Source organism: Lissotriton vulgaris, chromosome 6, assembly GCF_964263255.1.
Source record: "Lissotriton vulgaris chromosome 6, aLisVul1.2, whole genome shotgun sequence".
Classification (NCBI taxonomy): Eukaryota; Metazoa; Chordata; class Amphibia; order Caudata; family Salamandridae; genus Lissotriton; species Lissotriton vulgaris.
In genome coordinates, this window is record NC_141694.1 from 932,294,611 (window position 1) to 932,320,694 (window position 26,084).

General features: G+C 44.6%; 1 protein-coding gene across 2 annotated transcripts in view; it reads right to left on the reverse strand.

Moving 5' to 3' along the window:
• Window positions 1-26,084, reverse strand: part of MGME1 (mitochondrial genome maintenance exonuclease 1) — a 192,631-nt gene that overhangs the window by 165,943 nt on the left and 604 nt on the right. The window lies entirely within an intron of this gene.

A 26,084-nucleotide genomic window follows, 5' to 3' on the forward strand; every position in this document is an offset into this window, starting at 1 on the left:
TTAGTTATAGTATACCTATATCTATATATACATATAGACACATATACACCTATAATCACTCCTATGGCAGGCCTTGACATTCCTGGAGGCAGAGTGCTTTGTTTTATGTTAGAGGGTGCCCTCGCATGAGATGAGCCCCTCTGCAGCTTTCAGAACCATCTCTTTATAGCTGTTCTATGATATAGCCATACCATATACTCTCAAGTGCTTTATAATCCTCGTGGTTAATGCTAACTTTGGTTTGGCTTTATCAAAACATGTTGTGCAAGGTGTCAAACACTTTGGAATACTACCCCCCGCCAGTCCTGTCAGCTGGGGTAGCATTCCACCCTTCTAGAGGGAGAAGACCTGTAGTTACTGGTAAACCCGGTTAAGATTAAACAGAGCCCCAGCATCACAAAATTGATGCTGCTGCCACAGACACAAGTCTGCCCTCCTGCTGCTGGACGAAACTCCGGCAGGGGAGGCTTGGACAATAGGTTTCCTGTCCAGGGAGGTGCTGGCACCTCCCCAGACAGGCTTTAGTGTATTGGGGCAGGGAGGGTTGCATTCAGTGAATGCTTTCCAGACACTGCCTGGGGCACACTAGGTTCTTCATGCATTTCTCAGTTCCAACCATTTGCTGGGGCACTCAGCCCTAGCTCAGGAGCGAAACTGGAAAAAGGGGAAGGGGTGTAACCACCCCCACCCCAGGTCCACCCATAGGAGGGACCTTAAAGTTAGTCGAACCCCTAAACTTAGTGTAAGTATAGGATCCCAGTCCCTAGGACTTTAGATTACCCTGGACGAAACTCTGAAACATATATCCTGGACCTTCGACATTCCATTTCGACTGGAAGACGAAGACATCTCCCTTGTGGTCAAGGAGTGACCACCCTGTTCAAACAAGCACCAAAAGCATCTTTGCCGGTCGGCATTTTTCGAGGCTCCCGCCGGTTCCCTTAGAATCTGCGACACAGGACACAGACTTCCAAGACATCTCTGACCCCGACCTTCTCTCACAGCAAAGCTGAGACCCGTGGCGGACACGAGACGTGGGACCTAAACTCCTAGACCTCCTGCATTCTGCTACCTGCATCGACTTCCCTAGGTATCCCGTAGTTGTGCACTGGGGTGCTTGAAGCCCCAGACCCGAGCATCTTTTGCACCGAAGCTCAGAGCTCCACACTCCATGAGTGGCCCGTGGGCTCGCTTACTGCATTTGCGCTCAACGCTTCCTCGCGGTTCCTAGTCCGTTGGCTAGTGACCCCCAAGAAGACATTCCTTTATTACAACTTGCTTTCCTGGTTGCTCCAGGCTTGCTTCAACTTCCCTGCAAAGGAGAAGTTCCACAGACCTTGTTGGTCTGCACCGAAGCCCATCTCGACATCCTGCGTGGGTAGTGTTTGCAAAGGTTTATTGGGTTCAATCTGGATACCGAGACCGCAGTCAACTAGATCCTTTGTGGGGCAGCTCGAATCCAGCTCCTGGTCGTCGTCAGCGCCTCCTGGTCCTCGTGGCTGAAGAAACAAACTTCGCCTTTTCACCTGAAATCAGCAAACATCTATTGCAGCCCTGGTCACTGGCAAGTGGCCCAGACTCTGTCCCCTCTGCTTTCAGGTTCTTCAGATCTTCGATCCACCCTTGGATCCAGCTGGACACTTTTCCTCTCGTCTCCTGCAGCACTTCTTTGAAGATCTCCATTGAAATCGTCGACGAAACCCGACACCAAAAGAGACCTATGCACCCGGCTTCCGTGGGTGAGGTAACACGAGTACTCTAGTAGTCTTGAGGGTATTGGCCCTCCTAGTGTCCAAGTCTAAAAGGGTTCCATCGTAGTTCATTTAGAAGTGTCCTTAAATTGTAAATTTGTAACTTGTTTCCTATAGAAAGTCAATGGCAACTCGCGGTTGTGTTTAGACACTGCACGCGTCTCTGATGGGCCTCCTACATCCTAACCTTAGGTTTTTTAGAGTAGCCCCAGCGATTCCACAGGCCATAGGCCTGCTTCCAATTCTCACGTGGTGCTTCTACCAATATTTTAGAATATGGTTTGTGAGGCCCCTAGGGCAAAACGTATACTGTACAACTTATCGTATGCTAATTAAGTAACTTGTATCGTACTTTTACCTCTGACCTCATAAAGAGTGCAGAGGGGTTGCGTTTACTACAAATACATATATATTTGATATATACCTTGTGTGATGTGCTTTCATTTGGTACTCAAGGGATTATAATTGGTAAAAAATAGCTTAATTCGCTCTCTGAAGTCTTAGCCTGAAGACTGCTCGCCATTGCTACCCCTAGGATAGCTTTCTATAAGGTTGACTTTACAACCACCGTAAATAAGGGTCGATTAGACTGGTGCAAGGTGCCCACTAGAACTAGTGGACATCATATGCCAGGCTAACTTCTCACACAAGCTACAGAACTTTTTCGTCAACTAGAAAAGACATATCTGCTTTCACCATGGGTTGAAGTATGGATTGTCTTGGGTGTACTTTTTCTTCCACTTTGGTTGACTATTGTATTAACTTTGGGAATGCTGATAAATGGAAGATATAGTAACAAGCATTGGAAATGCAATAGGTCTCGCATTAGGAAACTTTGAGCTATTGGTATTGTAAATGACCCTTTTTTTATTTATGTGTTGGTTTTGAAAGTAGCAAAATTAATAGCTTTGTCAGTTACAATGTCAATAGTTTTAACTTTTGCAAATGTGACACCTATAGCATTTGTAATGCAATGTGTGTTGTATTTACGTGACTTAAATGTCTTGATATTACAAATAACAATGGCTTTTAATTTTGTAAATAATTAATACTTAAATAAAAGTTATTGTAATTTATAATGGCAATAGCTTAAACGTTTGTAAATAACTTTCGTGAAGATTATGTCCAGTGTATTTTATTGTGACGAAAATCCAAGAACATTGCATTTGCACCTACACACACACAGAGCCACACACATATAGATGTGGTGGTGGTGGATCTGGTGGATATGGTGGTGGTGATGGTGGTGGATGTGGTGGTGGATGTGGTGGTGGTGGTGGTGGAGGTGGTGGATGTGGTGGTGATGTGGTGGATGTGGTGAAAGTGGTGGTGGATGTGGTGGTGGATGTGGTGGTGGAAGTGATGGTGGTGGGTGTGGTGGATGCGGTGGTGGATGAGATGGCGGATGAGATGGCGGATGAGGTGGCGGATGAGGTGGTGGATGTGCTGGTGGATGTGGTGGATGCGGTGGTGGAGGTGGTGGATGTGGTGGTGGTGGAAGTGGCGGTGGATGATGTGGTGGTGGATGTGGTGGTGGATGTGGTGGTGGTGGATGTGGTGGATGTGGTGGTGATGGTGGATGTGGTGGTGATGGTGGATGTGGTGGTGGATGCGGTGGAAGTGGTGGTGGATGTGGTGGTGGTGGATGATGTGGTGGTGGATGTGGTGGTGGTGGATGTGGTGGTGGAGGTGGTGGTGGATGTGATGGTGGATGTGATGGTGGATGTGGTGGTGATGGTGGATGTGGTGGTGGATGCAGTGGATGTGGTGGTGGTGGATGCGGTTGTGGTGGTGGATGCGGTGGTGGTGGATGCGGTGGTGGTGGATGGGGTGGTGGTTGTAGTGGATGTGGTGGTGGGTGTGGTGGTGGTGGTGGATGCGGTGGTGGTGGATGTGGTGGTGGTGGATGCGGTGGTGGATGAGGTGGTGGATGAGGTGGTGGATGAGGTGGTGGATGTGGTGGTGGTGGATGCGGTGGTGGTGGTGGATGTGGTGGTGGATGTGGTGGTGGATGCGGTGGATGTGGTGGTGGATGCGGTGGATGTGGTGGTGGTGGTGGATGTGGTGGTGGTGGATGTGGTGGTGGTGGATGTGGTGGTGGATGTGGCGGTGGTGGATGTGGTGGATGTGGCGGTGGTGGATGTGGCGGTGGTGGATGTGGTGGTGGATGCGGTGGTGGATGTGGCGGTGGATGTCATGGTGGATGTGGATGTGGTGGTGGATGCGGTGGTGGTGGATGGGGTGGTGGTTGTAGTGGATGTGGTGGTGGGTGTGGTGGTGGTGGTGGATGCGGTGGTGGTGGATGCGGTGGTGGTGGATGCGGTGGTGGATGCGGTGGTGGATGATGTGGTGGATGAGGTGGTGGATGTGGTGGTGGATGTGGATGTGGTGGTGGATGTGGTGGTGGTGGTGGATGCGGCGGATGTGGTGGTGGTGGATGCGGTGGATGTGGTGGTGGTGGTGGATGTGGTGGTGGTGGATGTGGCGGTGGTGGATGTGGTGGTGGTGGATGTGGTGGTGGATGTGGCGGTGGTGGATGTGGTGGATGTGGTGGTGGTGGTGGATGTGGTGGTGGATGCGGTGGTGGATGTGGCGGTGGATGTCATGGTGGATGTGGATGTGATGGTGGATGTGGTGGTGGTGGATGCAGTGGTGAAGTGGTGGTGGATGTGGTGGTGGTGGATGTGATGGTGGATGTGGTGGTGATGGTGGATGTGGTGGTGGATGCGGTGGATGTGGTGGTGGTGGATGTGGTGGATGCGGTGGTGGTGGTGGATGTGGTGGTGGTGGATGGGGTGGTGGTTGTAGTGGATGTGGTGGTGGGTGTAGTGGATGTGGTGGTGGGTGTGGTGGTGGTGGTGGATGTGGTGGTGGTGGATGCGGTGGTGGATGTCATGGTGGATGTCATGGTGGATGTCATGGTGGATGTCATGGTGGATGTGGAGGTGATGGTGGATGTGATGGTGGATGTGATGGTGGATGTGATGGTGGATGTGATGGTGGATGTGATGGTGGATGTGATGGTGGATGTGATGGTGGATGTGGTGTTGATGGTGGATGTGGTGTTGATGGTGGATGTGGTGTTGATGGTGGATGTGGTGGTGGATGCGGTGGATGTGGTGATGGTGGATGCGGTGGTGATGGATGGGGTGGTGGTTGTGGTGGTGGGTGTGGTGGTGGTGGTGGTGGATACGGTGGTGGTGGATGTGGTGGTGGTGGATGTCATGGTGGATGTCATGGTGGATGTGGAGGTGATGGTGGATGTGGAGGTGATGGTGGATGTGGTGGTGGTGGTGGATGTGATGGTGGATGTGTTGTTGATGGTGGATGTGGTGGTGGATGCAGTGGATGCGATGGTGGTGGATGCGGTGGATGTGGTGATGGTGGATGCGGTGGTGGTGGATGGGGTGGTGGTTGTGGTGGATGTAGTGGTGGTGGGTGTGGTGGTCCTGTGGGTTCCATAAGGGTTTGTGACAGAGAAAAGATGATCTTATTTCAATAACATACACGGCCCTTGAACCTGAATGTTGCCCTGGTAACGGACGCCGCTGAAACGCTGCTGAAGGAGCGGTGGCGGTGGAATAGGCAGAATCCTGGTGAGGAATCCCAGGGGCAGACGGAGGATGGAGAAGGACAGCGGGTGGGGATAGATCCGGGGCAAGGGGTGAAGGGGTGGCATATCTAACATTACATCCCTGAGTGCCAAGCATTGTTGTACATTACTGTGCCAGAGTTCAGCAAGAAACGAGATGTTATTTTAAAAAAAAGTTACCCTTACCGTGCGTATGCATATAATGTAGGTGTATCGATGTTTATTCAGAAGTTCAAGTTTGCCGGCATGGTAGACTAATACATTTACAGATGTTAGTATCGTGCGTATATAGGCTAATGGTCAGGAACATTAACTTAGGACTCTGTGTCAAAGAACAGTCACCGCCATTGTGAAATGGTGTAAAACGATACAGCATAGCGCTGCATTATAGCTCTTTCAAGTTCATTACATGGAACATTTGTATAGTAAACACAATTGAGTAATAAATACAATAAAGGGTGTGGGTGGTAATTGTTCCAGACAAGCATGAGAAAGGCTAAATAATGATGCCGCAGCACAATGGAGTGAGCATAGGAAGAGGCCAATGGAACAAAAACAAGCTTTGCTCGGACTAAAAAGGAAATGCTAACAGGAAATAAACAAAACATAACAGTAAATAAACTAAACCAAACACTGAGTTGAGTATCCAGGTAACGTAAGAGGAACTGCACTAGCTATAGATGAGGAGCAGAAGGGTGAAAGTAAAGATCGCAAGGATAGTAAGGAAGGACAGGGTATTGGTAATGGTGCAGCAGACAAGAGAGGCCAAGAAGCTCATCTCAGTGGGTGGCTGAGCGCCGTGAAAGCAACAGGTCTGAGCGGAGGGCAGTGCCTCTTTCTGCTTCACTCGAAGCACACAGGCAAAGGAGGGGGTGGGGGGGGGGGGGCAATGCTGCGTTTGTTCTCAGAGGGTAGGGGAAGGGCCCCAAACGTGAAGCGGGAGGGGGAATACCCAGAAATACTAGTAACGTACATGAAATTAAGTGTTCTAAAATAAAGAGTGTGCAGTGCACTCTGATGTACATACAGCACTGTAAATTATATCATGCATTGCACGTTAGGTTGTACAGGGCTGTGAAAGTCCACCCATCCAACGTGAAGAGATACGGAGCCCTGCTACAGTGTGGTGGCAAAGTGGGAAATAAAAAGCAACCGACAACAAGGGAGGAGTTGCACATCGCCGAGCAGAAGTAAAGACCCGTGTGTTAAAGGGCGGTGCTCTGTTGTGCAAGCAGCTCCAACATAGTGAATATGACGAGCCGCATAAAAAAAACAAGCGCAGCACTCTCTCCCAGGACGCCAGACGAAGGGCCGAGTTCAAGTCTAAATAAATAAAACATTTCACAAAGGCACACATTCTTTGCATATTGTAAACTTTGGACCCCTCTTGAGGCGAAATAGCCGGGAGGTAGTTGGACTGCACATTTTATTGAGATTGATAGCTGAAAACGAGCATTTTAAAATCGGCGTGTTTTAATTTACCTACCTCACTTGCACTAGCCTAATATTAGCACACAATATAGCGTGAGCCTGCACTTACTCGGTGACAGCCGATTTTCGGGCTGAATACCGATCTCTCACCTGCAAGCTGTTAAAAATACGGCGGACATCTTGGGTAGGGGCGTGAGCCTAACAGCGCTCTAGCCACCACTACATAAGGAGCCCCAAGGTAAAGAACGCGAGATTCTTTGCATATTGTAAACTTTGGACCCCTCTTGAGGCGAAATAGCCGGGAGGTAGTTGGACTGCACATTTTATTGAGATTGATAGCTGAAAACGAGCATTTTAAAATCGGCGTGTTTTAATTTACCTACCTCACTTGCACTAGCCTAATATTAGCACACAATATAGCGTGAGCCTGCACTTACTCGGTTCAGCCGATTTTCGGGCTGAATACCGATCTCTCACCTGCAAGCTGTTAAAAATACGGCGGACATCTTGGGTAGGGGCGTGAGCCTAACAGCGCTCTAGCCACCACTACATAAGGAGCCCCAAGGAAAAGAACGCGAGATTCTTTGCATATTGTAAACTTTGGACCCCTCTTGAGGCGAAATAGCCGGGAGGTAGTTGGACTGCACATTTTATTGAGATTGATAGCTGAAAACGAGCATTTTAAAATCGGCGTGTTTTAATTTACCTACCTCACTTGCACTAGCCTAATATTAGCACACAATATAGCGTGAGCCTGCACTTACTCGGTGACAGCCGATTTTCGGGCTGAATACCGATCTCTCACCTGCAAGCTGTTAAAAATACGGCGGACATCTTGGGTAGGGGCGTGAGCCTAACAGCGCTCTAGCCACCACTACATAAGGAGCCCCAAGGTAAAGAACGCAAGATTCTTTGCATATTCTAAACTTTGGACCCCTCTTGAGGCGAAATAGCCGTGAGGTAGTTGGACTGCACATTTTATTGAGATTGATAGCTGAAAACGAGCATTTTAAAATCGGCGTGTTTTAATTTACCTACCTCACTTGCACTAGCCTAATATTAGCACACAATATAGCGTGAGCCTGCACTTACTCGGTGACAGCCGATTTTCGGGCTGAATACCGATCTCTCACCTGCAAGCTGTTAAAAATACGGCGGACATCTTGGGTAGGGGCGTGAGCCTAACAGCGCTCTAGCCACCACTACATAAGGAAACGTACACTCTCTGCGATAGCGGACGCGAATTGTGGACGCGCCTGCATCAGCGCCGGAGTCACGCCGGAGTCAGCCCGTCTGCGCCCGTCCGCGCCTCGGACGCGCCCAGCGGCAATGATACCTACTCCCCAACCGATTTTACCGGTATGTGACAGTAACCAGACAATTAGTGCCACTACTATCACCCCTTATATAAAATATAGCTCAAAACAACTCCTAGCGTTAAGAACGTTTAGACAACCGGACTGCTGTCTTTTAGACTTATACAGACACCATAACATCTGTTACGGCTGTTCACTGACAACGAATGCCACTAAAATCAAAAGGCTTGAGACCCAAACCAATGCTACATGTGCTACATCTAACTCTTAAGTATTCACCTTCTTCAGTCTGAACTGTCGCTCTCTGCCAAGACATAAAACAGAAATTTTTAATCTTCTACTGGATGAAGCCCCTGATGCATTGTTCATCACTGAAACCTGGCTTCATGCAAGCTCTGGACCAGATGTGGCCATGGCCCTCCCTGACTCATACGCAATTATACGCCTTGACAGAATTAATAAAACTGGAGGAGGCATAGCTGTTATTTTTAAAAAAGTATATACCTGTGAGTTTATAAATCTCCCATGTCCAGGGTGTGAAGGCGCCACCTTCAAAATCATTCTCTCACCCAACTTTACCTTTTCCGGCGCACTTATCTATCGTCCACCTGGTGCTGCTTCAAACTGGCTAAACAATATTTCAGAACTTCTAGGCCCGTTCATTATGAATACTACCAATTTTACAGTGATCGGTGATCTGAATCTTCACCTGGATAACGAACATTGCTCTAAAGCCACAGAACTTATTGATGACTTCTTATCCCTCAATTTGATTCTCAAAAATTCTGGCCCTACCCATACTGCAGGTCATTTACTAGACCCAATCTTTTCTAATATTCTGAATTTAAACACCTTCCCAGCTTTACCTATTCCCTGGTCCGACCACTTTCCCATCAAATTTTCCTTTCAAACGCCAACAACCAATATCCCTCCTATGGCGCTGCCCGCTATGGTGAGAAAATGGAAAAAGCTAGATATTAACATTCTTAATACCCTGCTAGAAGATAAAATACCATGCACCATCTCAGGAGTACAAAATCTATCCATCTCTGTCCAATCATGGCTCTTAACAGCCATTGACTCCTGTCTCCCTCAGACTAAGTTAAAAGGCATTTATCAACGTCCCCCCGCTCCGTGGTTCAATGACTCTTTAAAACATGAAAAAACCAAATGTAAGAACGCTGAGCGTCAATGGAGAAAGTCCTACTCCATCGAAGCTAAAAATGAATACAAAAATCAACTAAATCAATATCAAAAGCTGTGCAGCAGAGCAAAAGCCAACTTTGTCTGCTCAAAAATTACTGCAGCTTTAAATCAAGCTAAAACACTCTTCAAAACAGTCAAAGAGCTAGCTGGCTCTAACACCTCACCTTCCCCACCTGATCTAAATAAAACTCAATGCAATAAACTTGCCGCATTTTTTGTCGACAAAGTTGATAGAATCTATCAAGCCATCCAACCTAATCAGGACAATCATGAGGAAAATCACTATGACGGTAGTGATGTTAATAGATCAGACAGTGAAGAGACCAATACTGCCACCTCTTCTGATACTACCTCAACCCCTTCTTTGAGTGCTTGGCCTACACTCAACGTTGACACTGTCATCGAACTTTTAAACACCATTAAATCAGGTTCGCCAAAAGACCCTCTACCCTGCTCAATCTTAAAACTACTTAACAGGAAAGCCTTATCTACCATCACAGACCTTCTAAATAAATCCTTGCAAGAAGAATGTGTTCCACAGGAGTGGAAGCATGCCATGATCCATCCCCTTCTAAAAAAAGCTAATGCTGACCCGAAGGTACCCGCAAACTTCCGACCAATATCTCTCCTGCCTATTTTTGCTAAAATTCTAGAGAAACACGTCCACCGCTGTCTCTCACATTATATAACGACACATGACTTGTTACCTCCCCATCAATCTGGCTTTCGAGCAGGTTTTTCAACAGAAACCACTCTCCTAGGTGTCACTGAAAATATTCGTCAAATGATAGACAAGGGTGAAACAGTGGCACTGGTGCTTTTAGACCTCAGTGCCGCATTTGACACTGTCTCACATGCGGTACTAATAAAAACCCTTCGTCTAATGGGTATCTGTGGCCCTGCTTTAAATTGGATCACATCCCTACTTGAAAACAGAACTTTTCAAATCTTCTCAAACTCCACGTACTCTGATACCTATACCTTTAAACATGGCGTCCCTCAGGGTTCAATTTTAAGCCCACTACTTTTTAATCTATACATGAGCCCTCTTGCACAAATAGCTAAGGACTCTGGGCTGATAATGTTTTCATATGCTGATGATTCTCAGCTTCTCTTTTCCCTTCCACCAACAGACAATAATGATCCTTCTATCTTGAGAACAGGGCTTACAAAAATTGCTGGATGGATGAAAAATAATTTCTTAAAATTAAACGGTGAAAAAACCGAACTCATAATCCTAGGAAAAAATAAAGAACTCTGGGGACCCCAACACTGGCCCCCAGAAATGGGCTCTCCTCCTACTCCAACTAACCAGGCCTGTAACCTTGGCTTTGTGGTTGATGACACTCTTAGTATGCACCAGCAGGCCATCAAAACATCAGCCACCTGTTTTGTCATCTTGAAGTGGCTAAAGAAAATATGCTGGATGCTACCAGTTCACACTAAAAGAACTGTCATCAACGCCCTTATAACATCTAGATTGGACTATGCCAATGTACTATACTTAGGGGCCAACAAAGCCACAGTCCGCAAACTACAAACTGTGCAGAATGCTGCTGCAAGACTGTTAGGTAAAATCCCTATCCATGCACCCACCACCAAACTCATACGAGAATTACACTGGTTAAAAATTGAGAGCAGAATCAAATTCAAATCATTATGCTTCATGCATAAAATCTCAGCAAACAAAGCTCCTAAATATCTGCTAAATCTGGTGCAACGTTACCACCCATCCAGGATGCTGAGATCTGCAACAGCGAACAAATTTGCTGTGCCTAAAATAAGACTGTCACGCATGGGAGGCAGATCCTTTGCCTACCTTGGCCCCTCCTTGTGGAACTCCATGCCACAAGTTCTGCGCTCAGAGGTTAACTACACCAGTTTTAGAAAAGCCATAAAAACCTGGCTGTTCAACATCTAAGTCAGCTGTCCAAACTCCCTTCACTGAATCACAAGCGCCGGGAAACCCTTTGTTGGGTAGCTGTTTGCGCTATACAAACTAAACAAATAAATAAATAAATAAACACACACGAGAGATGAGTCATGGGGTACTTACAATTTTCAGCCTGATAGTCTGGCACAAACTGCTTGTCATTGTCAGGTACCTGAGCTGAAGAGAGTGAGAGAGAGACACAAAACGGAGGGCATTGCTGTGGGGAGGGGGGAGGAGAAATGCGACACAGCCGAAACTGAAAGCACGGCCGGCCAGCCGTGAAAGCCTTTGATCCGGCAGGGGGTGGAGCGGCACCAAGCCGTGAGGGGAGAGAGAGTGGGGAGAGGGCGGAGCAGGAAGAGCTGCTCTCGGCAGGCTGGGGAACAGATGCTGCTGGGGAACTGATGAGGGGAGGTGCCCTGAAGAAATGCGACACGGCAGGCAGGGGAGGGGGCGGAGCGGGGGTGTGGGAGGAGTGCGGCTGAGGGAAAAGACATGCAAGGCAGGCGGCTGGGGGCATGTGCATGCGCTTTTAATGTCAATGCGCATGCGCATTGAGCTTGAATTTCACGGGCACTGCAAGGAATCGCCATCGATTCCTTGCAAGTTGGTTAAAGTCTGTTTAAGCCCCCATAGTCTCGCAAGCTCAATGCGCATGCGCATTGACAGGCGAGACCTAAAAAGGACACAGCAAGTAAGAACATCAACTTACTCCTCAAACCACACAAATCTTCCCATCGTGAACAAGGAGACTTGTCATCAATTATGTTATGTTATGTTAAAATTATTTATAGAGCGCACTTTCACCAGGCAGTTTCATGGCGCTGTGAACGGGGGGCAGCAGAAGAGTGAAAGGAGGGCATTGCGTTATCCGTAGGCCTGACAGAACAGCAGGGGTTTCAGAAGGGATCTGAAGTGGGTATAGGATGTAGTTAATCTAAATTCCAGGGGGAGTGAGTTCCAAAAGTAGGGGGCAAGGAAAGAGAATCTAAGACCACTGTGTTTCTTACGTTTGAAGGTGAGGGTGGTAAGCAAGGCCAAGTGGGAGGAACGAAAATCGCGAGAGGGGAGATAGCGGTGGATCAAAGAAGAAATGAAAGCTGGACCAAGACCGGCCAATGCTTTGAAGGTGATGCAGCCTAATTTGAATTTGCAGCATTTGGCCACCGCGAGCCAGTGAAGACTCTTAAGCAGGGGACGAACATGGTGGTGTCTAGGTTGGTGTAAGATGGGCCTAGCGGCCTGGTTCTGCACCAGTTACAGTCGACGAAGCTGGTAGGCAGGGATGCCAACGTAAAGTGAGTTGGCATAGTCAATGCGAGAGATGACAAGGGCCAGGAGAGCAAGGGTGAACATCACAGCCATTCCTATACCAGGGGGTATAGCTTGGGACAGAACTGATTATGACATTCAAGGTCCGGGGGAGCTGTTGAAGATTCCACACCAATTCAAGGTTTCCTTGAGTGACTTTGTTTCACCCAGCACGTTTTCTGATGATTGGGACTTTGAGACTGTTAATAATATGATGTCAGACTTAGAAACGTCTGCAAAATGTACAAATCAGAAGGCTCATCAGATTATGAACAAATGTACAGTTATAATCACTATGGTCATCATTGTTTGCACAAATCTGCAAATCCTAGAAATGTTTATACTTATAATCAATGGAAACATTGTTCAACGCCACCAAAGTGTAGCTCAAAAACATTTTATGAAAATTTTTCATACTTTTCAGGTTTTAATGTTTCAAATCCAGAAACATTTTACTTTAAAAATGTTAATAGAACAGGAATGAAAAGTATGTTGTCAAATACAAAGCAAATTTATTCTGTGGCCTTTTATGCTCAGCTGTCCACATTAGGTTTTGACTTTTGGAAAAACAACACTGAGACAACAACTGTCTGATATAATAATGTTTTTAAATTACACTGTTCAGCAGACATCTTGTCTAGGCTTAGCTAAGATAAAAGATTTAAACAAACCGTCAATACCTACATCTACACCCGATAGTAAAAACACTACAGAGGGGGTGGTCGACGTAAAAACTATTTTACTTAAAAACAGAACAGATCCTGATTGGAAAAAATTGTTAACCTGGCCCACAAACACAAACAACTGTCAAGATAGATTCCTGAATAAGACACAAGGGTTCACATTCACTAGGCTGGATCCAAGATATGTCCAGAGACAACATCCAGGGATAGTAACATCATACAGTGTAGGAAAACTGTGCCTTGAGTGGCTACAAAAATCCACACTAAAGGAGGTTTAAACAACACTTATATTTACTTGCAGGTGGTGTTGATTTAAGGAACTTCTTACAAGGACCTGCAAAACTGTGTCATAAACGTTTTATATACGCTGGTATCTATGCCATTTATAATGAAGCATGGAAAACAACGCAAGCAGAGACTGCAGAACGAATATGAGAAATTGATTGTATTCATTTAGAGAAATCTCTCTCTGTAGTTGACAATGGGTTAACAACTCTGTCATCCAGAATTTATTCTCTGGACAGCATCGTATCCTCTGCCATTGACACAATGGAACAGGACTTGGTCTTGTTACAGCATAGTCAGACACAATTGCGTTCTATAATGCTTTTGGGCTGGACGTTGCAAAACCTTTGTTCTGGCTATGTGCCATGGCGTCTAATCAACGCCACGTCATTGTTTTCTGAATTTAACCTTACAGATAAACAAATCACTTTGGCACAGAGAGGAGCAGACTATACGGTCCTGAGCATTGAAAAACTGGAAAGATTACCATTAACTGTTTCTGAAAAGCCAGTGACAGAATGGATAATACAAGGGACAATCACCCTATCTGTGACGATTTTCCACTTTCAGTATTGTTTGAAACATATCAGCACGCGTATATGAAAGGTTGGGTTAAAAAAAAAAAATCAAGACATCCTGGGATTTACCATATACAAACAGATGTTGGAGTGGGGGAAAAGCAGTGTTTCTTAGTGGTACAAACTGCAAAAGCGCACTAAGCAGTACACTTATGTCAGGGTATTAACTTACATGGGGCCGGCGATGGTTCTTCGACCAACTTATCCTGCCACCTGCAAAGTTATCCAGCTGCAGTGATAGATCCAATTTTTAGGCAGCTTTCTAATGGAAGTTATATTATGTTGAATTACAAAAGCTGCTGTGGCATGGTGCCAGGAATACCCTATCTCGTAAGCGTGTCAGCCACGGTCACTTGCTGTATGCAAGTATTGTTTCCTAAAACCAAGACAGACGGGGAGTTGCTGTTATGGCCTTCACTGAACATATCTTCTATACCAATTGATACTTTAAGCAGAATGAAAGCCATTCTTTTACAAAAAACTGTGCCACTGACCTCGTCCAAAGAGACATATGATCTGCAAGTTGCAAGCACTTCTGCAGAGATACATGCCCTTTTATCCACACACTGCCCTATACATTTCTCAGAAATGTTAGGTCGTATCTTAAAACATGTCTGATACCAGTGGTATTGTACATGTATTTAAGATGATTTTTTCGGGACTGTTAGTACCCTTTGAAGCAGTCCTAGGCATATTTCCAAACTTCGTGCACTCAGTGTTTGGCGGCCTGCCTCTCGTTTTGGGTCTTGTAGCAGGAATACTATTTTTATTCATTCTGCTCCAATATGGCAAGTCAAATCACCAGCGACATCCAGATTACCTTAGAGACCACTCTCCTGGCAATGAAGTGTTGTGAGCGCATGATGCTGATTCTGGGCTTGGCTCGGTTAAGAGATCTAAATACCACATGGTTTCTATCATTCTGACCAATCTGGCAAGATTGCTCCTTACGTGTTCTACAATGCCTGCTATGTGGAGGAGAATGTATGCTAGACATCTGTCTGACACTCCCATCAGTCCTGCCAACGGACGTTGATACTTTGCTCGGACCGGTAACAGCTCATGCACTGTGTTGTGTCCAGCGGCTACCAATCATGATGACGGCATGCGTTGAGATCTCACAGATGCAAACTGCAGACAGTGAGATACGTGGAGCAACAGGGACACAGGTACCATCTCCTTCGAACTTCGCTAATGCGGCTGACGTTGATGGCGATGCTTCTCATCTTTGTGCAATTGATCTGCTTAACGAGGTAGTCCAACTTTCACCTACAGTAGTAGACAAATTCTTTACCAGCTTAGAAGATTTGATGTTGTCTCCAAACAATGAGACTGACTTTTGAAGTTAGCACACAGTGTTCTGTGGTACTCTGTATTCAACCTTCACTTTCCAAAACAAACTTCTAATTTTGGAACTCTATTTTTCCATGATTTTCCTTTTTTCCAAAATTGAACTTCTTTTTGGCACAAAGTAAACTGCTTAAAGTAGAACTATTCCTAGAGAACAAGAATTCCTTGAATACTTCCTAGAGACAATATTGACCTTGTCCACAACCGAAAAGTATTATAAATTATGTCAAGGAATGGTCTCGATTTTTTTCTTCTGTATTTCAGAGCCATTTCATACATGTATTTTTTTTATAGTTCATTTGGATAGCGTTTTAAATGTCATCTATATGCTTTGAATGAAACATTGCTTTCAAATGTGTACAGCACAAATGCCCTTTTCGTGTACAGCCATTTCAAATGTATCTTTATGTATTTAGGATGGGGGTTTTAACACATCATGTTTTGGATATATTTTATGTGCTTAGTACTTAGTAATGTCGTACATAATAAAGTGGAGTGGGTGTTGTATGGCGTTTTAGGATCCTAGGGAATTTTCCTGACTCATGCCCGTATATAGGTACAATTCACATTGCCCTAATATAGGCATAGAAATCCTTCCCTTATTTAGACATAGTCCATGCAGTCCAAATACAGGCATGGCTACTTCCACCCGTACCAAAACGTCACAGCGATTTCTTGGAAAATCGGCTAAAGCAGTCAGGGACCTTCCTTTGCTTGAATATTGATTTGTCCAAGAACTCATGTACTTTACAAAGAACTACTATTCCCTTGGGGTTCTTTACTGACGTTATTATGCCCGACTTTACGTCAAACTAGGCACCTTCAAGGTATAAATATGCCTTCACTTGCTCTAGCAAGACACAGTGGTTCGGAGCAGTTTGACTATATACTTGCCCGACGCAGCTCGCTACAGCTAGTGCTGAAGGAAGCCGACCCTCCAGCTGACGCACTGATCAAGAGACTGTCCTTTCTCTCGCTGAGAATCCAGCTCCAGTGTTTCCAAGCTCCCCTTGCGGGGTGTTGGGAAATCGAGTCCCGAGACGGAGATACCAGACTTCTAAACTAAGGTATGGAGCTGATTAGCACCTAAGAGAAATCTTGGATACATTCTTGGCAAAGAAAACTAAACCTATGCTACACCACACTTACTTCTTCCCTCGTACTAGACTTAGGTTAGATACATTGGAGTAGGCGTATTTTAGAAGCAACCAGTTGAGTACTTTTAGAACCAGTTGGATTGGCACGTCTCCGAAGAACATCGCTGGGGATTGAGTCATTATCAATTTTAGTAACCCACATCTCGCCACAACTGCCCTGATTCGAGCCACATCCCGTCCCTGTAATGAGCAGGGCATTTCACTCCGCCCCTTAGGCTTTTTTTTACAGACAACAGACCAGCCATCATCCTAGTAACCACGGGTGGGAGAAAATGAGGGGAGAGGGGAGAGGCCCCGTATAGTTTCCCAAGCAGTTTCCAGGTGAACACCGTTAATCGTTTCCAATGCCTTAGCAGGTTGGATCAAAACGATTGACTGGAGTTCTGTACGGTATCCCTAGAAACCCCAGAGAGACAGGTCTGGTCTGGTATGGGACAAAATGTTTGTTCATCAGGAGTTTTGGCTGACAAACTAGGGATCACTGTAGATTGTGCGCCTATGGGCAAGGAGGGTAACGCAGTAGGCTGCCCAGAGGTACCACCCGATATCACTAATATCGCACCTTCCCAACAGGGTAGCGGTCGTCCTCTTGTGGGTTCAGGTCTCTCCGGTTTCTCCAGCTGCCATATTGCTAGCTCGAACATTGCGGACATTAGGTCCAAATCAGATTGCCTGGGATGGACAGAATTTTTAGCCCTCTTTGACATTATCTGTTTCCAGGAAACTTGGTGTAGGGACTTTAAAGGATATAATGGTTTTGTCTCCTACCAGTTACCTGCTACTGGTTCTTTATCAGGTAGAGCGAAAGGGGGCCTTTTGATCTTGATTTCTGTCCAAACCCCTCTGCTAGTTAAAAAATATGTACAAGTCGGGGAGCATTCCCAGATTCTATGGTTGCACAAAACAGGAGGTAGGAATATTCTATTAATTAATTTCTATAACAATGTTTTTGACGGCACCAGGGTTCATGTGGTTAGAGCACTTTCAAGTGCATTGGATGTTATCATAAAGGATTCCAACGTAGTCTTTGATTTGTTTATGGCAGGGGACTTCAATACCACTACTTGCCCACTTTCTAATGTTAATGTATGTGGGGCGGTGGACTGTCATGGGGATGGAGCCCCCCACTTTCAACACAATAATTATGGAGAAGCCCTAAATAGTCTCCTGGATTCACATAATATGTATATTATGGTAAACGAGAAAAATGAACAGGAGGGAAACTACCCCACTTTCACAGGTCGGGGAGCTAATTCTGTTATTGTTTTTATCTGTATCTCGTCGAGCCTCGAGGCTTGGATTATGGCACCAAAAGTTATAGATATCCAACTTAGTGACCACAATTGCCTGACAATAGAGGCATTGTTATTGGAGAACAAAGGGACCCCCACTACGGGGCGTACTATCAATAACATCGAGGCCGTGCGTCCCAACGGCATTAGACTTAGGTGGAAGGGGGATAGGGTGGAAAGCACGTCCGATTCAATCATTTCTAGTTGTTTGGCTGGAATTACACAGATTTTAGAAGATGATCAAGGCACCACTAGCTCTATCGAGCTTTTTACTGGTATCAACGCCGTCATCAACTCCAAGCTTACCATCACATCTAAGCATAAGGAAGAACGCCTGTGAGGTGGTTTAACCCGGCTTGTACCTTGGCCCTAAAGGAATTAAAGTCAGCCTTATCAGCAAAGCCTAGGGATAAGTGCCTGGTTCTGGACCTTAGAGTTAGATATAAAGAAACCCTAAAACGTAGGAGACTGGAACTCCAACAGGAAGCATGGGATAATTTGGCTTTGGCTGCCGAACTGAATAATTGTACCCTGTTTTGGAAAACTGTTTAATTCCCCATTCCTCAAATATGATAAGATCCCCGAATTAACTTCCAACGTTTTGAGGGATGAGTGGATCTCTCCTTTTTCCAAGATTTTTGACTCGGATAGTGTATCAAGGGATTTAGGGGATACGTGGCCACATACGCCACTTGATATCACTGTCCAAGAAGTCTTAAATAGTATAAGGGCCAGTAAAGGAGGAAAAGCACAGGGACCAGACGGGGTACCAATTGATATATATAAACTGGTCCCCGAAGTTTGGGGGCCTTTGTTAACTAATATTTTCAATGCTGCAGTCTGTAACGAGGTGCCCCCTACCTGGGAAGAGTCAATCCTAATCCCAATCTTTAAGAAAGGAAACAGAGGGGACGTCAAGAATTATCGTCCAATCTCCTTGTTGGACTCTTCCGTAAAAGTAATGAGTAGAGTGCTCTTTGTAAGGTTAGAAGAATGGGTGGAGGATAATGGCATTCTAGCAGAGAGCCAGTTTGGGTTCAGGAAGGGCCGGGCACGATTGAGCAGTGTCTAAATTTGGACCTGCTCATCAGTAAATATACTCAGGCAAAGACTGGCACTATTTATCTCTGCTTTGCGGATCTGAGTAGTGCCTTTGACCTGGTGGACCATGGCATTCTCTGGGCAAAGCTTATTGAAATTGGGGCACCCGAGGGTATTGTGCACTTCCTAGCACGTCTTTATGCCAAATTACGTGCTTGCGTTCGTTATGGTCTTCACGGGGAATGCACCACTAAGTTTAAAATCGGGCGGGGAATTAGACAGGGATGTGTGTTGGCTCCACTGCTCTTTACCCTTTTCATCAATGAGATCGATTCTTTTCTCAAATCCTTGGCAGTGGATGCTCCCAAAATAAACGAAGACAGCGTCCCTGTGTTACTTTACGCGGACGACGCTGTTCTAATCTCACGCACCCCAATCGGCCTTCAACGGCTGATGGATGGCTTTTCGCAATTTATTAAAAGTAGAAAATTAGTGTTAAATAAATCCAAAACCTATGTTATGGAATGCGGGCGAAAGAATAGAAAGAAGCACTTCTCATTCTTTATAGAGGGCCAAAAGGTCCAAGCTGTTGATAATTTTTCCTACTTGGGGGTCACCTTCTCTAGTAATAATAATTGGGCCAATGAGAATAAGAATGTCCGGGCTAAGATGGCGAGGAGTTCCCATGGAATATTCACTATGGCTACAAAACTGGGAGATAGGCGGGTCCACGACATGTTAAAAATGTTCCAGTCTCATTGTGTCTCGATTGCCCTGTATGGAGCGGGCATCTTGGGCCATGCCACGGCAGGGTCTCTTCAGGTCGAGGAGAATGTCTTCTTGAAGAGACTTCTGTGCCTGCCAAGCTCTGTTTCAAATGTTTTAGTGCATAACGAATTGGGTATTTATCATCTTGCCGACTTGATCCTCCTCAGACCTCTGATGCTATGGCGCTCTATTTGGATAAAAGAAGAGACCTCATTGTGTAGAGCCATTATCTCCGATTGCCTTTCTTTGGATCACTATGAAAAGATTCTATGGTTAAAGTATATTGTGGACAATGTCCGTGAGATCTTGAATATTGATATCATTGTGGACCGATGCGGAGCTAATGAGCTGTCTAAAACTGAACTTAAGGGTTGCTTTTTACAACAGCTATCTATAAGGCGACATCAAAACAGTGCCGAACTTTCTTCCTGTGTTCTTTATCATGATTTAAATGAATTTGTGGGTTTTCAACCGTATTTATCACAAGTGACCTGGAAAGCACATCGGTTTGTGTTGGCTAGACTGAGAACTGGAGTAGTCCACCACCTTGTGGCCTTCCCCTCTCTGCATTTACACCCTGTTGACTCTTGTTCATGTGATAATACTACCCCACAAAGCACTATGCACTTTCTTTTGCTTTGCCAGCTGTACAAATATCTGCGGATTGCCTATCTGAAGCCCTTGTTTGTAAAGTTTGGTGTAAGGACAATACGAGACTCCATGAGCCTGCTTTTTAATTTACATCAGCCCGATGTTTGTTTTTATACGGCTACTTTCATTCTCAAATCAATCAATGCTAGGAAAAGTATGCTTTTTTAACCTTTTTAACTGTTGTATCCTTTGCTCTTTATGGCTGTTTTATATAGTAATCTTTTTTATGCTGTGCTTTTATGGACTTGCTTTTTGTTCCGAATAAAGCCTTATGAAATGAATGAGTACTTTTAGTCATTATTATTTATGTATGCATTTATCTATGGTTTAGAAACCATACAAGGCTCTTACAGTATTATTTTATAATATTGTTCTCGCTGTACGCATTATACTTTGCAGTCTGCATTACGAATGTAGCAGTTCACTTTACTTGCATGCGAAAGAAGACTGTTCAATAAATCCTTTTATTGAAAACGCCCGTCTCTATATTTCTCTGGACCTCTGTTGAAATGAAGCATGCACGATTGACTGATGAAATACTTATCTACTGTTTCCACGACTCTAGAGATACATTTCTTATTCTTGGGAAACAAAGTTGTCATGTTTATGCAGTTGTCAGAAACTAATCCTTTCTTGTGAATTCGAGAAAGTTTCTAGTGACCTTTGAGCTAGCTGGCACTCACTATTAACTTTAATATATTCGATAGAGACCTAGTCGACCTCAGTCCTAAGTCTAAACTATAGGATATATTATTCCAATGTGCAGAGCCTATTGGGAATATAGGAACTACACCACAATAGAAGAATTTGAGCTATTGCATTGTAAATGAAAATGCCTTATAAAAGGCATTGTCATTTACAATGCCAATAGCTCAAACTCTCGTAAATGGAGACCTATTGCATCGTAAATGCGTTAGGAGAGAGTGTGTCCTGATTTTCCTGCAGCAACAGCAGGCGGGACAAATCTCTTTGAGAAAATAGTGCTTGGGGGCTGTAAATAAAGGCTACCAAGCAGCAACACTCTTAACAGGGGGTGTCCTCATGGGAGGTTACAAAAAGAGACAAGGAGGGACTACTAAGCCTATTGACTAATGAAAAGCCACAGTTTACAATGGACAATGACACAAGCCAAAGAAAAAAGCTGAGCAGAGAGTGGACCGAGCTTCATGTCCATACCTTAATACAGCATGCCTTGCAGAGCAGCGCATGCGCTGCCCAGGCTCGACCTAAAAAGCAGCATCCAAGTCTAATTGCTTTATAAACAAGCATTGGCAAAGGCAAAATAACTCACTTGCAAGAGGTTTGAGCTTTGCCTATGTTTCTTAGTCCTATTGTACAGCAGCACGGCTGACAGGCAGCATGGCTGGCACTGAAAAATAAATAAAGCGCTATGATGCAGCCAGCATTGGTCTTGTCATAGTCTTCTTATATGCCCGGTTATAAAGAATTTTAGGTTGTGTACGTTAGCTCGCTGTCCATGAGGATTTCGCCATTTAAAACCCGGTCGTGTTGACCTACACCACTATTACTAGCTCAACTGCAGAATAAATGCACACATTTTTAGGTTGTATTACAATACAAGTTTTTTATTTTTTTATTAAAGCGCCTTATTCGAATGAAATGTCAATTGGTATATACCTCTCACCCTTCTGCCTCACTGACATGAATATGTGCAATTAAAAGTCTGCATCCAGATGATTGGAGCACTCAAGACAACCAATCCTTCACACTAGAACATATACTCTCCATAGTTGTGATGTGTCTGAACCGGTTAGCCCAGGGGTTCCCAAACTGTGCACCGTGGCTCCCTGGGGACCCGTCAAACCTGTTCAGGGGAGCCAGGCACCAAGTACTTTAATGCATTCAATGAAGGGTCTGTAGGCTTCAGTTAAACTAATTAGACTTAAACCCATGATGATGATTTGTAAGTGACATGCCTAAAGCTGTAAATGTAGTGCTTAATTGAAGGCATGTCAAGGGAGATGACCTCCATATTTCACTGGATTCATACGTTCCAACACTCCCAAAGTAAGCGGAAGATGCCTGATTTTGTTAGACTCGTTAATAGTTTTTTCCAAATGCATTTAACACAAATACAAGTTAATAGGAAAGTACAGTTGTCCTGTCTATTAAGCACACTAAGTATTATTAAGTATTGACATTTGTACTTGAACCATAGGTACTTCCAGTACACATTTCTTTCAGTACACACACTTCCAGACAGGCCTGCTCTCTCCTTGAGCACCGGGAAGTAAAAAACCAGTCAGTCAAGAAAGTCTTTATTCGATTTGCATCATAAAAGACATACTATACAACACAGCACAAATCCAGGTAAAATATCATCATAAGATCCATAAATACGAAACATATTAAAAACAAGAATAAAAAGTTATTAAATTGGGTATACAAAGACTCGCGACTGAAACAATCAATAAAACATAGTGATTAAAAACAAAATGCATGAGAAGTAGACAATCTTGCTAATGTACATAGTTCATAAAATACACAATGTTTAAGGTCTCATATTCCGGGACCGAATTATCCACACCCAACTGACAAATTTAGATACGCATATAACAATAAATCTTGAGGTTTCAGATTGCAAAATTCTTCTGGCAATCAATGCGAATCTGGTACCCAGCGAGCGACATACAGGCCTCAGCCAGGCTTGTCTGCGTTGTAAATATGTTGGGCAAAAGAAGAGGAAGTGGTCGACTGTTTCCACCTCCTCCACACAAAAGGGACATTTGTCAGACTACCAGAATTCCACGAGCAGGTTAACCCTCTGAGCGGGAGAGAACCTACTCTTAACTGGTGATAGAGTTTACGATCTAACGGTTTTGTAATAATGTCCCAATATTCCTCGTAGTGGGGAGAGTCCTTAATGGCAAGAAATAAAGCAGTCATACAGCTTCCCATAACAGAAGTCACCCTCTTTTACCTGATCCTGCTCCAATAAATTTCCTTAAGACGCTTCTTAGAGGGGAAAACAGCAGTAACTGGATCCACCCATAAGGATCCCAGCCCCATATCCATCAGGCAAGCCTTTATTCATGATAGCCGGTGGATTCTGTGAGCACCCCGAAGCCCCTTTACTTCCAAAAGGGCCTTAGCATACAATGACAGTTCCGGTGTCGTCCACAGGCGCCGCCAAAACACCAATGGTTTATACCGAATCACGTCTTCCACGGGGTCACATCCTAGGTCATATGATAGAGGAATACGAGGTGTTGATTGAGGTAGCCCTATTGCTGATCTAAAAAATTTATTCTGTGTGCGACCCTAAGTTGGGAAGTGTCACTAAACCCCCACAGTTCCGCTCCATACATAATGGCTGGTAACATTTTGGAACCATACATTTTAATCAAGGGGCCCAAAGGTTTGGTTAGGGAGTTTCTGTGCTCCTTCAACAGAGCACCACCAAGTTGGGCATGCTTAAGAGTTAGGAGGTCTAGTAGCGGTTTCCAAATAGATTTTCACTAAAGGTGACACCCAAGTATGTAAAAAATATGGGATGTCCCACGTTCACAGATCCACAGGACCTATTATCCAATAGGACAATTCTGCATGTGTGTGAGTCTAGGGCGATCTGGTCCGGATTTGGCAGCGATATGCAACTGGTATTCGATATGCTACTTGTACATAGAAAATCATAAACCATTCAAGAAACATAAAGTACTTCTTATATAGGGTGACACTAATATAAACTAATACGAATGCAAATTAAATTCTGGTAGAAAAAAGTACAAGTTTATTCTTTTAGTACAAATTAAAACGTGTCGTGATATTAAAAACAGCAGTAAAAACAAGAATGAATATCAATAAACATAATATTGTACATATAAGTTCAATGGATATTTAAAAAATCAGATACATAACATCAAGAATCGAAAATTTTAAGTCGACGCTGCGTTTCGGTTTTCCTTATAAGACACCTTCTTCAGGACCGATTCTTAAGACACATATCTTTCTATTTTAATCCACTTTTATCAGTATCAGTGGAATGTGTTGCCCCAGTCTTGTACGATCTGTTGGCATCAAATCAATTCGTTCTGAGGTAGACTATCTTTTTTCATTAGATGACAGGCCTTCCACACTGTGCGAGGGAGCCACCGTTATGTTCTTTAATGTAGAGTTTCCAATTGTTATGGCGGCAAACCGCTGCAGTAGGTTGCACCTTTTTTCAGGATATGCCCAGGAAGTTTTAAGGGTTGTCCTCCCGTTCCAGTTCTTTTATCCCACCGTGCTTGTTATTAATTGATACGGCCTCCCTGCTCCTCGTCACAGCGTCGCCCGTTCTCCTCTTCGTATTTAAATGCGATCGCACTCTACAAGACTGGGGCAACACATTCCACTGATACTGATAAAAGTGGATTAAAATAGAAAGATATGTGTCTTAAGAATCGGTCCTGAAGAAGGTGTCTTATAAGGAAAACCCATATATTCCCCCTAGTCGCTGACAACTACCTAGAGGGGGCCTCCTTAATAACTTTTCCTGACACCCAAGTATGTGAAGACGGCGGTCTGTTCAAGGATGACCCCACCCACGTTGACCCTGGCTTTAACTGGTCTTGTGCTACGGAAGACAATAAATTTGGTCTTCCCTACGTTGACTTCCAGCTCATGTTCCCGGCAGAAGAGCTCAAAGCGAGACAGTGCGAGTTGTAACCCCTGTCTCGTCTTAGAAATTAGGAGCGTGTCGTCCGCGAACATGAGCAATGGAACTTTCTTGCCAGCAAGGGAGGGTGCGTCAGTCGGGTGGTTATGAAAACCCCATAATAATAATAATTCATAACCCCATTAATGAACAGAGAAAACAAAGTGGGAGCTAACACACACCCTTGTCTGACCCCTTTAGAAACCTCAAAACTGTCGGATACCTCCCCAGGCTTACCCCATCGAACTCTAGCATACGTATGATCATGCAGGTTGATGAGGAAGGCTACCAACTCTTTAGGCATACCCATCCCCAATAGTACTTCCCACAGCTTAATCCTCGGGACTCACATCTTAATCCTCAGGACTGTAAAATACCATATACAGCATAATGCCAACATTTGGCAGCAAGAAAGAGGGACATTTAAAATAATCTGAGGATTTTATTTTACAGCAAAAGTAAAGCTCTATGTGGTTTAAAAGATCGCGAGTCACCCTGCTGAGACAGGTGTGTTGGCATGTATGACATAGGTAGAAATGGAAGTGCATGCAAATATTCTTCAAGTGCTGAAACACTTTGGCAATGGTGGGATAAAAATGTTTGAGAAGGTCCTCTTAAAAAAGTATCGGCAAAGAAGGGTAACTAGGAATATTTCATTAGAGGCGGCGCCTTAGTAATACGAAACACCCTGCGTATATGATCATAAAACCTTTATCAGCTTCATCTCAATTATTTTCAGAAAGAAAAAATGCAAGTACTCCCAAGGCAGGGCTTACACCCCCCACCCATCCTCCCAAAAAATTAACTTTGGGGAGCCAAGGGCAATGGCCAATGGGTCAAGCGAGCCACAGGTCGAGAAAGTTTGGGAACCACTGGGTTAGTCTATGACGGGGTTTCCGGGCCATGCTAGCGGCATGAGACACTACACAAGTGCTACAATGATACAATGATAACCAACTTATTTTTAAATATTGCCTTTAAATATTTAGATTTATTTTCAAGTACCTCTCCCTGGACGCCAGAATATATCATAATTAAACCTGAGTTACTGGCACGAATGATAACTTGCTCTTAAATTGTCA